The sequence below is a fragment of the Chiloscyllium plagiosum genome, unplaced genomic scaffold (assembly GCF_037043375.1).
Source record: "Chiloscyllium plagiosum isolate Xiang-an unplaced genomic scaffold, Cpla_swu_hap1 HiC_scaffold_13, whole genome shotgun sequence".
NCBI lineage: Eukaryota > Metazoa > Chordata > Chondrichthyes > Orectolobiformes > Hemiscylliidae > Chiloscyllium > Chiloscyllium plagiosum.
In genome coordinates, this window is record NW_028270151.1 from 65,654,610 (window position 1) to 65,669,777 (window position 15,168).

Genomic DNA, 15,168 nt, shown 5'->3' on the forward strand with positions numbered 1-15,168 from the left:
TCTTCTTAAAAAAAAAATTGGCAACTTCAGTTTCCCACAATATATTCAGTCTGTCAGTACTCACTTAACCAATGCATATCAGTTTGTATACTATTTGTGGCAGCCTCGCAACTTGCTTTCCCATTTATCTTTGTATTGTCAGCAAATTTGACTACAATGTACTCACAGTTCATTCCAGGTTATTAAAGTAACTGATATATAGCTAAATTAGTGCTTTAGAACATTAATATAGATTTTTGCATTGACCTTTTGTCAAGTTTCTTGTAAATGGATCCTTTGTAGAGTCGCCATTGTCTCTACATTCTCCAGAAAATGGCTGTGTTGCCCCTGTGATGCGTTTAAATGTCATGTTTTGCATTTACCAACAAGTTGTTTGCGTCATTTGATGGCAGCTCCCTAAGATACCTTAAGGTGGTTTTTTTTTCTGGAAGGCCTGGAGCAAACTTGCATGTGCTTTGTTCTCATCCCACAGTATGCAAGCAGTTCCTTTAGCCAATTCAGTAATACCAGTGCACCATCCAATGTCATATGATGGTGATTTCCAACATTTTTCAGAAACACTGCATTGAGGTAAACAATTCCATGGTACACCACCTTTGTCATGTTGTCTATTTTGCCCTTTGACCACATTGAGAATATTCCTATTTCAGAATCAAAAGTTTTTTTTTTAAGTTGTAATTTTGGTTGGATAGAATTTTGTTTAAGATGAGCCAATATTTGTTTTACATTTATTTATGTTTCCGTTGTACAAAGTTTTACAGCACACTTGGACAGTTGTCACAATATGAATGTATTATGGCAACCCATTTTAAAATCACTGCCATGTAGGAAAAAAGATTTTGATACTGGAAAGATGAGATCATGTTACTAAATCATGGATATCTAAAATGTTTAATAAAATTGGACACAATTGGCCTGAACCACTGGATTTTATTATTCATATGGTTATTGTTAATTTTTGCAAAGTTCTATTTCACAGCAGATGAAGAGGCAACCTCTAAAATAATATTTTCTACTCTTTCCTCACGTACTGACTGATTTTAGTGCTTCCAGTATCATATTTCCATTGTTTCAAGTCATAGGGCATAGGTTTAGGGTGAGAGGGGAAAGATATAAAAGAGACTTAAGGGGCAACCTTTTCACGCGGAGGGTGGTGCGTGTATGGAATGAGCTGCCAGAGGAAGTGGTGGAGGCTTGTACAATTACAACATTTAAAAGGCATCTGGATGGGTATATGCATAGGAAGGGTTTGGAGGGATATGGCCCAGGTGCTGGCAGGTGGGACTAGATTGGGTTGGGATATCTAGTCAGCATGGACGGGTTGGACCAAAGGGTCTGTTTCCATGCTGTACATCTCTATGACTATGTATATAGCACGGAAACAGACCCTTCAGTCCAATTCGTCTATGCCAATCAGCTATCCCAAATTAATCTAGTCCTACTTGGTCCATATCTTTCCAAACCCTTCCTATTCATATACCAATCAAGATGCCTTTTAAATGTTGTAATTGTACCAGCCTCCACGACTTCCTCTGGCAACTCGTTCCATACACACACCACTCTGTGTGAAAAAGTTACCCCTTAGGTGCCTTGTAAATCTTTCCCCTCTCACCCTAAACCTATGCCCTCTAATTCTGGACTCCCCTACCCCCCAGGAAAAGAACCCTTGTCTATTTATCCTATCCATGCCCTCATGATTTTATAAACCTCTATCTCTGATGCTCCAGGGAAAACAGCCCCAGCGTATTCAGCCCCTCTCTACAACTCAAATCCTACAACCCTGGCAACATCCTTGTAAATTTTTTCTGAAACCTTTCAAGTCTCTCTCAACATCCTTCCGATAGGAAGGAGGCCAGAATTGCATGCAATATTCCAACAGTGGCCTAACCAATGTCCTGTACAGCTGCAACATGACCTGAACTCAATGCTCTGACCAATAAAGGAAAGCGTACCAAATACTGTCTTCACTATCTTGTCTACTTGCAACTCTACTTTCAACTAACTATGAACCTGCACTCCAAGGTCTCTTTGTTCAGCAATATTCCCCAGGGCCTTAAGTGGCTAAGTCCTGCTCTGATTTGCCTTTCCAAATGCAGCACCTCATATTTATCTAAATTAAACTCCATCTGCTACTCCTCAGCCCATTGGCCTATCTGATCGAAATCCCATTGTACTGAGATAATCTTCTTAGCTATCCATTACACCTCCGATTTTAGTGTCATCTACAAACTTACTTACTATACCTCATATGTTTGCGTGCAAATCATTTATATAAATGACAAAAAGCAGCGGAGCCAGCACCAATCCTTGTGGCACACCACTGGTCACAGGTCTCCAGTCTGAAAAACAACCCTCCACCATCGCCCCCTGTCTTCTACCTTTGAGTCAGTTCTGTATGCAAATGGCTAGTTCTCCCCGTATCTTATGAAATCTGATCTTGTTAACCAGTCTACTATGAGGAACCTTGTCAAATGCCTTACTGAAGTCCAAATAGATCACATCCACAGCTCTGCCCTCCTCAATCCTCTTTGTTACTACTTCAAAAAGCTCAATCACATTAGTAAGACATGATTTCCCATGCACAAAGCCATGTTGACTATCCCTAGTCAGCCCGTACTACAGAAGTGGTGGTGCTGGATGTCTGAAAATGGCAAATTACAATCCTGTGAAGTAGCTGAAACATGCAGACAATGAAGATCTTAATGTTGGCTATGGAACCTGATTTTCAACTGAGTGGGTTGTTGGCTTGCTGTAGTTATCTGCATCATTTGATTAGAGTACAGAAAATTCAATCTGCCATCTCACATCTGATCATTATTTGCCAATCTCTGATAGATCTGTGTGGGTATGGGGGAAAATATTAGGTTCAATTGTTCTGCTCTGATTTATCTATAGTCCACTAGCATTTATATGTGAATGATTCCTCACTTCTCTACAGGAACCAAGCCCCAACAACTGTTGGTGGCTCGGTAGTTAGCATTGCTATCTCACAGCACCAGGGACCTGGGTTCGATTCTAGCCTTGGGCGACTGTCTGTCTATGTGGAGTATGCAAATTGTCTCCGTATCTGCGTGCATTTCCTCTGGGTGCTCCAGTTTCTTCCCGCAGTCCAAAGATGTGCAGGTTAGGTGAATTGGCTATGCTAAATTGCCCACAGTGTTCAGGGATGTGTAGGTTAGGTACATTAGTCAGGGAAAGGTAGAGTGATAGGATAGGGAATGAGTTTTGGTGGTTTATTCTTCAGAGGGTTGGTGTGTCCTTGTTGGGCCAAATGGCCTGTTTCCACACTAGGGATTCTATGAACCTACAGTAATGTGAGGAGAGGATGTGGACATATTTTTGGTAGAAAACATAGCTCTGAAAGGTCTGTTACTTATGCCATGTCCATTAAAATTTCAGTCACTTATTGTACAGAAGAATCATTAATTTAACTATGTTCATAAAGCTGACCAATGTTCATGCTGGAGAATGGGATAGGCTTTCCACTTTTGCCACCTTGTGTCGACCGATCAATCTCTTGTTCAGATATAGTAATAAGCAGCTGCTCCATTCTCCCTAACTTTGACTCCACAAAATGAATTCCTATTATAACAATATTATGTTGTCTGTTTCCCATAAGGTAGAAACAATCCCACTTCAGACTAAAACTACTGCAGCTTCTTTCGGTGTATTTCTTGCTGCTTTCCATGTGGCTGGTCAATTGATTGCTACTTGATACATGACTGCAGGCAGCAATGAATTGTGCCACCCCAAATTTACATTTAGTTTATCTCTTCTTTACGAATAATTTAACAAAGCAGCTAGCATTTTCCAGCCCTAACCATGCTTGCATTGTCTTCAACTGTTTTCTGATGTTCAGATTGTTGTATGATACATTGTGCAATGATGTCAGACAAGTGTTCTGTTCATTTTACAATCCCCATGTTGAAGCTTTTCTTTTGACAACGAGAGCTATTTCAGATCCTGGTTATCTGAAGACAATAATACTTATACTAACATGATTAGTGAGTTCACAATTAGGATCACTAACCAGAGTGGATCATTGCTGCACGAAGTTCTTTACTTGTGGGGCTTCTTTCAATGTATGGTGTATTGAAGACTTGTTATCATGTAAATGGGAAAAAAAAGAAAGAATTGTCTTGGCATAAAATGTGATTGTAGTGTTTCATGATCAGAAATAGACTGTGACTTGTGACCTGGGGAGAAGAAGGTCTTCAGCTTCTTGAGATTTAAGAGTTCAGTGTAGTTGCACTTACAATGTAAAATATTCAAAACATATCCTGGAGTATTTGTATTACAGAAAAGCAAAGTCTGTTTAAATGGTGTTAACTTTGCATAATAAGATTAAAAATCAATAATTGTGAATTGAAAGAGGCTGTCATGATCTGTGGCATGCTATGTAAACAAAAATATTATCTGATGCTCAATAACTCAAACTATCTAATGTGAGTCATGAATATTATGAATTGTTTTTCTTCCTTCATTTTCCTTGCAAAAGAGGTGGTTCCCCCTTTCTATTTAATAATTGTATAATGAAAAGCAAACAGCTGTGCATGTATGAATAAAAGCACAGTTAAATCCTGCTGTCTTGTGTACACTTTCTGGTGTGGCATTTGAAGCCTACTTTTAACTTGGATGTCAGCCAGCCAGTCTTTATGATCATTGCAGTATAGCCTGGGCTGTCCCAGAAACTCCTTGCTGCCTAGCTGATGGAAAACGGCTCGGTTTGTCGATCTGAACAGCAGAAAACATGGGCATTTCTAGCAACATTGCAAAGTAGTGCATGCAAGCTTTTCACGTAAAGGTAGGAATACAACTGGGCTATATGGTACTTCAAACCAGCTTTGCCCTTTATTAAGACCATTGCTTAGCTTCAACCGTTTTGTGTATTTTCCCACTCTCTTTCCATAGTCCATGATTCCCTAGTGTTAAAAAAAAATCAATATGTAACAGAAGCTTTCTGCAGGCCAGCAAATGTTATATCACATGACTTGCCTCGTTGGTTTAATAGAATAGTTGGTAAGAGACTCTGTTTTCCCTTCTGCAAGATTAGAATGAGGGTATTATAATGTCAGGACAATGGATGGCCATTTTGGACCGAGATGAGAAACTTCTACGCTCTGGGGATTGATTCTTTGGGATTCTTGACTCTAGATGTTGAGCTGCTTAATATATTCAAAGTAAAGATTGATGATCAAGAGTAGACTGATGGGGCATTAATTGGCTGGGTTGGATTTATCCTATTTTTTCTGTACAGGACATACCTGGGCAAATTTCCATGTTGTCAAGTTAAATGCCATTGTTGTAACTGTGTACAGGAAGAGCTTGGATGGGGAGCGGCACGTTCTGGAGCACTCGTCTTGAGTACTATTGCCAGAATGTTGTTAGGGCAATAGTCTTTGCAGTATCCAGTGCTTTGAGGGTTGCTACTTGAACTAACAAAGTCCAGGGAGAATAAGTCCTGACTGACTGCCCCTTCTCCTTGCCAGTTTTAATTGTGTTCTGTGATGCTCTCTTGCTCCCTTATTCCGTAACTAGAACTCCTAGCTGCAACATCAATGATAGGTAACCGCATATTTTAATTGCGGTCATCAACTCGTGACCACCATAGCAAAAGACGAAGATCCATATTTACTAGTGTATTTGTCTCAATTCTAGTTCAGTGCACTGTGAATTAAGCTGTTAGGTAGCAACAAATGTGCACAATTAAAAAATTTTTTATATTTAGTGCAGCCTAAAGAAAGGGAGTTTTAAAATGTGTTTAATTAAATTAAAACTGATAGAACATTTCAGTAAACTCCGTAATTTGTTGCAGTGAATAGTTTGAGATTCCACTTTTATGTTATAGGAAGTGCAAATTATGGATTGTGCAAAGACACTGGTCTGTAGCAAATGTGAATTATGATAACTTCCCATTGCTTGATTTCCTTCCGTCCAGTAATAATCATAAATCATAAGTGGTTTTGTGACATATTCAGTGTTTATTTTACAGTTGCATTGCATCTTCTGTAGATTACAAGTGTTTGGCTGACATGCTTTTATTTTCAAAATGTGTGGCTTAAGAATTTTAAAATCTTTGTGAATCCAACCATCGGGATAGATGATTTGTAGAACATCTAATTAATTAGTTATTCAGGTGTTATGCACATTTGGTGCAATGGTCTGCAGTGCACCTGGTGATCCACCATTTGCTATAGATTTTCATATACAACCTTTCACTCTTAAAATGATGACCCAGACTTATCCTTGCAGGTGCTTTGGCATCAATCCAAAGATTAGTTGCACATGACAGGCAATCTAACTGATTTGTGATGCACCATATGTGCTGTATAATTGTATAACCTGTCTGTCTCAGCCTCATTGTCCCCCCCTCCTTGTTCTTCCCAAATTTAATGTGATAAGTAGACCATCAAAAATGCATTGCCTAAGAAACTCACTTAATGCTAATAACTGAAATGTTATATATTTCAGTGCTGAGTGTTGCATTGCAACACATTATTTGGAATAAGTATAGGAACATTAACTCCTGGTGGAGTAACCTTAAAAATTTAATTGGATATGTTTGTGGATATGTTTGTAATTTGCACAATACATAGTAAGGATTTTTAGACTTAATTTTTTAATAACCATTCAAGGTAAGCAATGCTTGTTTTTGTTTTCCTCTTTGTCATCACAAATACAGGCATATTTGTCTTCAAGTTGTTTTATAAATACTTAAGTGCAGACAATTTTCTTTCAAGACATTTTAAAGGTAAAAGAATGTACTTCTGCTTTCAGTGGCCAATCTTTTTAAAGTTGAACTTTTTAGGGGAAGTTTCCTCTTTTAAAAGAGAGGTAGTACAAATTTTACTCTTTTGAAAGCAGTGAGGGATTGATAGGGCATTTTATTTTGACTGCTGGCCCATGTTCATTCTTAAACATATGTTTATCAAATTAATTGGAATGTTTTTGTTTCCGAATATAATCTATTGCTACTTGGAATACATCGTTCACATTCTGCTCTCGTTTTATTGTTTGCCATCTGTCCTGACGTCTGCTGGCTGAAGGAACCTCCCCTAATGTGCACTTCTGTAATTAGATTCCTGTGACGCCTCTCAAAGTAGAAACAATGGGCAGCTTTTGTATTGCACATCAATGTGGCCTCAAGGTGGCAATTCATATCCTTGCCAATCTGGTGTGTCGCAGACAGCCCCAGATGGCTTCCTGCAGTGGGGCTTCAGTGTTGCAAGATCTTTGTCCAGCTTTAAGAATACTAAAATGGAGACCAAATGGTGATCAGTGTGGTGCACATGTAGACTTCTGTGAGCATATTGGTTTCCAGGGTGTGCATGACATAAAGAAAAATGTTCTGTCACCAATTTACTTTTAAGTCTGTCTGCAGACCTGGGGCGGCAAGCCTGTGTGTGGTGTTTGGAGAAAGGGGCGTCACCATCTGTTCTTCATTCCCAGATCAGTGGATTAGTAGCCCTATGTGATGAGATCAGCTAGATCAGCTTACAGGGCACTGCACTCACTTCATCTGGAGACTTCTCCATCTGGGCTGTCGTTCTTTTTCTCACTGAAAGCAAGGCTTTTAAACAGATCAAGGCTGCTTTTTACAGTAATGGAAGGTACAGGCTTTATCAAAAGTGATCTGTGACATACACCTTAAAAGCGATGTTGAGGCTGCAACCTTTTTTTCACTAGCCTATCTGTATCTGCCTGCCTGGCTTTACAACCGAGCAAGGAAGTATTTCTGCCCTGTTTGTTTGCTGCTGATTGCTGCACAGATGTGCATTTCCAAAAGCTTCTGCACTGCAAGCTAAGTTGGTTCAGAATTCTCTTTCTCATTCTCTCTTTCTCCACTACTGGCTTTCCCTATTATGTTTCTTGGAACTGTTTTTCCTGTTTAAGTCTGTGTGTGCTTGCTCCTGGTTAGTGTTTTTTCTGCAAAGTATGCTAACAAGTTAGGTCTGTTTCTGTGGACAGGCTGTGTGCGCACCTTCTAATTCAGTTCAGAAATAATGGTTATTAGGGTGAGTATTTTTAATCTAACATTATCCTTTCAAAAGCTAATCTTCATCACACGTGCAGTTTTGTTTGGAAATGAAGATTAATACAACTAGTTACTGGATATGAACTGTAATGACATTTACCTTTGGCATTTGTTTGGCTTTTTCATTGTAAAGATGAGTCCTGTTATTAGCTCAAACCTGTAACCTGGTGATCATCATCCCAAATGGTAGTGCAAGACACTCATGTCAGAGGTTCATGAGTCAAACAGGGTGTTGACCATTATTAAAATGAATTTGGCAAGGTTTGTTTTATCTCTAGCTCGTGAAGGATACACTGATTACCAAGGTTTTATTTATGATTGCTGCAGCAATGTTTGTGTGCAAAAAGTGAGAACTATTTGTATCTCAGCTATTTGACCTGCAGCTATTGTGAGGACTGCATTAGCTGTTTAAAAGGCACAAATTTAACTTGCAAGTCTTAGTGGTGTAATCTGACATTCTGAAAATGACTCAAAGCCTGTATGATTTTTCTAAATGTATTTTGAAGTAACTTGTTCTGAAAGATATGAATAGCATAGAACCTTACCTGATCTGGCCTGTATGTGACTCCAGACCCACAGCAATGTGGTTGACTCTTTGTGGGCGGCACGGTGGCACAGTGGTTAGCACTGCTGCCTCATAGCACCAGAGACTCGGGTTCAATTCCCGCCTCAGGCGACTGACTGTGTGGAGTTTGCACGTTCTCCCCGTGTCTGCGTGGGCTTCCTCCAGGTGCTCCGGTTTCCTCCCACAGTCCAAAGATGTGCAGGGTCAGGTGAATTGGCCATACTAAATTGCCTGTAGTGTTAGGTAAGGGGTAAATGTAGGGGTATGGGTGGGTTTCGATTCGGCGGGTCGGTGTGGACTTGTTGGGCCGAAGGGCCTGTTTCCACACTGTAATCTAATCTAAATCTAAATCTTAACTGCCCTCTGGGCAATTAGGGCCAGGCAAAAAAAATGCTGGCCTGGCGACTGACACCCACATCCCATGAATGAATAAAAAAGAATACAAGAGCAAGGAAGTTTTGTTAGAACTGGATAAAACTTCAGTAAATCCAGCACTGGAGTACAATGTGTGGTCGAGTCACCACATTACACAAAAGATGTGCTTCTACTTTAAGTGGCCAATCTTTTTAAAATTAAACCTTTTTTAGGGAATGTTTCATCTTTTAAAGGTTAAAGAAGTTTTACTTTTCAAAAGTAGTGAGGGATTGATAGGACCTGTTTATTTTGACTGCTGGTCAATGCTCATTCTTAAACAAGAATGTGTGAAGAAATTTACTGGGATACTGTCCAGATTAGAGGAAATGAACCATGAGGAAACATTTGGATTGGCTGGGGTTATCTTCTTTTTGAGAAACCAAGTTTGAGGAGACCTGATAAGAGATTGGTAAGATGAGGGGCATCAGTGGATTGGAAATGTGTTTTTTCCATTTGTAGTGGGGTCAATAACCAGGGAGCATGGATTGAAGCTCTGAGATAAAAGACTGTCAAGGAGAACTTTGTTCATCAGAGGGTGTGAGTCTCAATCTCAATGCCTGAAAGGATGATTGCATCAGAAACACTCACCACTTAAGTGGTATTTTGATTTTCACTTGTGGAGCAACAGCCTCCAGAACTATGGGTCAAATGCTAGAAAACTTGATTACTAGAGTCAGGTCTGCATTGACTGGCAAAGACATAGTGGACTGAATGGCTTCCTTCTGTGCTGTAAATGTCTGTGTATATGAAACTACATGGATTTCTGGTCAAGAATGATGAGGTATAGAGTGGAGGGGAAGCTGCTGCAGACGTTCTTAAGGGTGAAATTTTGGATATTTTGGGAAATAAATGATCAAAATAGTTTCTCTTTTTATATTAATCATGTTTTAAAATTGGTACATATTAGATCACAGGAAAGAAACTAGCTCTTCCTTCAAACACAACAAAGAATACCTGAAGCAGAATGTGTCCTGAGTGCTCTTTAAATTAATTCAACTGGTATTACAGGAATTCTGATTGTTTGCATTGGATTTGCTTATCCCAGCCAAGATAGTCATGCATGTTGTGGCTTAACTTCAACAAGTTTAAGGTTAGGTGGCAAAAGTCTAGTGGAGGCCCTTCTCTTCATTTGATATGTGTTGAACCCAGCTGAATATTGAATCAAGATTGAATTGGAGAAGATCAGGAATGTTAATTTTTGTTTGTGGGTGCATGTGAGGCAACTTCACGACCTACGTGCAATGTTTAAGACTGAACTTGTGTTTATCTAAAATGACTGCCAGACTACTTGGACCTTTTGGCATCATGGTAGCCCACAAACCCACAACAGACTAAACAGCAGCTAATGAACTTAAAAGACCCCATACAGACAACAAGCAAAATGAACATCATTTATGAAATACCTTGCAAAAACTGTAATGAACACTACATTGGACAGACAGTCATAAAACTAGCCACCAGGATACATGATCATCAACTAGCCACAAAAATACATGACCCACTCTCACTAGTATCTTTGCATACAGATGAGGAAAACACCACTTTGGGACAACACATCCGTCCGAGGACAAGTCAAACAGAGACACATGATAATTCCGAGAAGCATGGCATTCCAACTGGAACTCTATCAACAAACATAGACTTGGATCCCATTTACCACCCTCTGAGAAAAAGAACAGGAAAATGACATCACAGGAAATGATGACATTAAACCAAGGAAACCTAAACACAAATAGAAAGTGGGACATAACACCAGTGCTTCACCGGAAACACACTCGTGATGTTACAGAGTATGGTGACAAAATGTCTGAAAACAAACCTCCCAGCTCAGCAAGCAAACTTACATCCATAGCTTCAACCCGAGCTACAAATCTTCTTACAACTCGTTGTGTATATTTCTGTTTGGATTCTGAGCCTAACGGATAGTGGCAATCTCCTGTTTGATTTTGTACCAATGAGTCAGCAATGAAGGAAGATGACTTGGTCATAGGTGAAAATGTTTGGTGTTATTGAACAGGAAATTACATTGGTTATGAAAGGAATTCTTGGAGAATGAAAACGAAAATATCTGAAAGTATGCAGAATTTCCATTTCCATTTTTGTCTTCATTTGTAAAGAGCAAACAGATGGTTAAGAAATTAAAGTAAATACAAGTTGGCTCGGCTTTGTGATTTGATTTGCAGGCAATGTTTTAGACACTTTTTAAAAATTATACTGCATCTTTCTAGATATACCTAATAGCATACACTATTGAGTCATGCTTGCCTTCTGGCTGAGGTATCATGGGTAACTGGCAACCATGAGATTACTTGACAAGAAATTCACAACTTCCAAAAGAGTAGGAACAAATGAAGGAAAAAAAATCTTTTTGGATTTTACTGTCTTTCAGAGAAGATTCCCCTGAATCTAGTACAATTTGTACCTTGAACAGACTTTTTGTTCTTAAAGTATGTCAAAATGAATTGCAGTAAAATTGAGAGCCTGGATCTCTCAACTTTATGGTTACTATCAATCTTCTACACTGATGAAATTCGTGAAAGGACACGCTACATGTCCTTTTTCCAACAGTCTTCATAAAATTTGCCTGGTATATTTTGTTTTTGAATTTTAAATGATTCTTCAATGATTTTTAATCTCCTTTCATGTGTACTGGTTCTGATCCAGACATGGATTTCCCTCATTTTGGTGAGCTCTGTTGTAAAAGTATTCATTTTTAAAAGTAGAATCACAAAGTGCCCTGTTTTGGATGTTTCTTTCATAACCTCAGTTGTCTGTTATTAAGTTGCTCTGTTTTACTGCATTTCTGATAGGTGTTCTGAGTAAATTCCCTATTTTGTAATTGAATTGGTTTTAAAAATTATTTCTATTTCTTTCCAAAAGAGACAAGTTTAGTTGTTTTTGAGTGTTTTACAGGCATAAAATATTACAGCAATTCAATTTGACCAGGTTGATATGTTTTCTTGTTCATTGGCAGGGTAAATAGAGTAAACTATAAAGCGTGCTTCAGATTTGAGGAAACTAGAATTCTACAGCAGGTGCTTCTGAAGCCAATAAGACTGTGATATTAATGTAATTCATTACCATGTTAGGTGATTAAATTGAACTGCATCCTTATTTTGTTTGAGAATTGCGTCCAGAAACTTGGTTGTGTTCTTCATTGAAATAATGGTGAAGATTGAAATGTTCGAGGAGAAAGTGAGGTCTGCAGATGCTGGAGATCAAAGTTGAAACTTTATTGCTGGAACAGCACAGCAGGTCAGGCAGCATTCCTGAAGAAGGGCCTGTGCCCGAAACGTCGAATCTCCTGTTCCCTGGATGCTGCCTGACCTGCTGTGCTGTTCCAGCAATAAAGTTTCAACTGAAGATTGAAATGGACTGTGTAAGTGGACTCTGAGATGTGGTGCTTTGTCAAAAATCATGTTGGCAAAACTGAAATCTGTAGAATTAGATGGGCTGTGGCAGTGTGCCTACAAGATTGTCCAAGTTGTAAAAAGCTGAATGTCGCGATGACAGTCATCAAACATGATATATTCAGAATAGTATCCCTCAGGGTCAGCATTACAAGTTAAAGATATGAAGAAACTCTGAAGGGATGGCTATATTGTTTGGAAAGAATGAAAGTTAATTTTTAATGCCCAGTGTGACTCCTGTTTCATACATACTGATGACCAGGACCTTGAGGGGTGCATGGGCTGGGGCCGGAAGAGGTGGAATTACACAAGTTTGCAGGACAACTTAGAAATTTGATGAGCCACAAGGAAGATTGTTGTTGCAAATTTTACAAGGATGTAGACAGAATGATGTGAAATTGCATTCATGTTTTGTGCTAACTAGAGTTTTGTAAAATCTCTCTGAATCTGTGCCATTATTGAGCTGAGCCAGTGGAGCATTATGTGCTTTGTATTGGTGGTATTAAAGATTGTGGGGGGAAGAAAATCCCCTCCACATCAGTCTGAAGACTAAAATATAAGTAGCATTTAATCCTTTTGTCCTACAATTCCCAACCAGAATGAAGAGGTTAGGTAACTTCCTCCATTAATCTCACACTAGAAGCTTCACAATCAAATTGATTGGAGTTGTTTGAACACTTACTGTTTATTTGTAAGTATCCTTGAGATCCTGTTCCACCTCCAGGTCATTGGCTGACATAATAAGTTACAACTTTTCCTGAAGATTAACCAGAAAATAATCAAACAATGAGGCTCGGTCGTATTTCTGCAGCAGCAGCTGGGTGAACCTAAGGCTTTAATTCAATGGTGACTTACACTAGATTCATGTGATCATGTTTTCCTGTGCATCTGGCAATTTGGTCATAATAAAGTGCACTCTACCTCTGCCCCAAGCTTTTGCAATTGGACTTAACCCCCTTGTTTCTGTGTTTCAATCATAACCAGTGTTTTGTGGATGCATGGTTCTATAGATGTGCTTTAAAGACAGTGGCTACCTTATAGTTACAGATTTGTCCCAAATTGTTTGTGATTCTTTGCGTTGTTTGTGCTGCAATATGCTTGTGTTTGAGCACTAACCAGGAGTCAATTCTGGTCATACCTGTTACTACAACGACTACAAGGCAATGTTAATTCAGAAATGGATCAAGGTTTCTCACATTAATAACTACTATTTAAATTACTTTCAAAAGTTTGATTCAAATAACCTCTCTGTGCCATGTAGAATCAAGAGTTAAGTTTTTGAAATTTTTTGAGGTGCGCGAAGATTTTTACATGTTCAAGTGTATACCATTGCACCAAGGCTACCCAGATTCATTCAATATCAGTGGTATGAGATGACATTATTTAAAAGACTGTGGGGAGAAGAATTTCCAAATCAAATACTGTTGGGATTACAAGATGATGGAATATAGGGATAACAAATGTACAAGTGAAAATCAGCAAATTTGGTAATGAAAATTATGAACAAAGCTGCCAAAAAAACATTCTACTATATCAAGTATTAATCAACTAGACTGGAAAGGGTGAAAAGCAAGGATCAGATCAGGGGTTTTGTTTCATGACCGGCAATATACCCACAATTACATGAAGAAATGTGTGAGAATGTCAAATAAGGCAATTTGTTTTGCTAAGGGTTTATAATATGTACTAATAAGGGAGATCAGAAAGATCTACCCATTTACTTGATTGAGAATTAGCCCAGTATGGCAGGAATGACCGTAATCAATCTAATGAAACTATATTGGAGATTTTAAAAAATAAGTTGCAGGAAGCAGCTGGATCAAAAATATAATTAAATATTCATGAAAAGTATCAATTTTACCCAGTTAAAATAAGCAGAATTAGAAATCTCTTGAAAGTACAACTTTCAAGTGCTTGCTTACAGATATTTTTAGCTTTGTGTAATGCAGTTTAAAATAAGTAATGACCTGTCTTTGGACATTCATGGTTCAATGGTCCCCTCCGCTCTAATTCAAGTCCACTCCAGGAATTAAGCACATACACTGGGTTGACGTTTCAATGCATTACTGAGTGAGGGTAGCATGTTCAGTGGGTTGTCTTTCAAATGAGATATTAACCAAGGCCCTATTTGAACTTGCCTCTCAGGTTAGTGCAAAGAGGCCACTGTTTCTATTTGTGTAGTGTATAATTGCAGGTCTTTTATAAAATACTTCAAAATGTCATCTTCCATGCTTCCAGATCTGGCTTCCAGATTTCCTGACAAGTTGTTTGCTATTCCCTCAGTCCTCGTGGAGACTGCATTCCACCTTCATACCCTCCATGTGTGTTACTATCACCATGGTAAATGGGACAGACTTTGAACAGCTCTAGCAACTCAGGACTGGGTATCCATAAGGTGCTGTGGGCCGTCAACAACAGCAGAATTGTACTCCTCAATCTGCAACCTCATGACTTGGTCTATCCCCTAGTTAATCATTACCATGATGCTAGGGGATCAATCCTGGTTTAATGGAGAGTGCAGGAAAGCAAGCCAAGAGCAGCACTAGGCAAACTTAAAATTGAGGTGTCAACCTGGTGTAGCCACCAAAGAGGACGACTTGCATGCCAGACAGTATAAGCAGCAAGTGGTGGACTGCTTATCTCTGTCTCTCAACCAACGGATCAGATCTCAGCTCTGTAGTCCTGCAATGTGAATGGTGATGGGCAATTAAACAATTTGCTGGAACAGAAGGCTCCATAAATAA

General features: G+C 39.0%; 1 protein-coding gene across 6 annotated transcripts in view; it reads left to right on the forward strand.

The window, feature by feature from the left end:
* Nucleotides 1-15,168, forward strand: part of LOC122555842 (SPRY domain-containing SOCS box protein 1-like) — a 238,110-nt gene that overhangs the window by 76,018 nt on the left and 146,924 nt on the right. Inside the window, exon 1 of one of the 6 annotated variants that reach the window (XM_043702036.2) lies at nucleotides 7,513-7,610. The exons of 4 other annotated variants lie outside the window; for them this stretch is intronic. The gene's annotated coding sequence lies outside the window, so the exon portion shown is untranslated. One more of the 6 variants, XM_087993691.1, reaches the window with a different exon arrangement.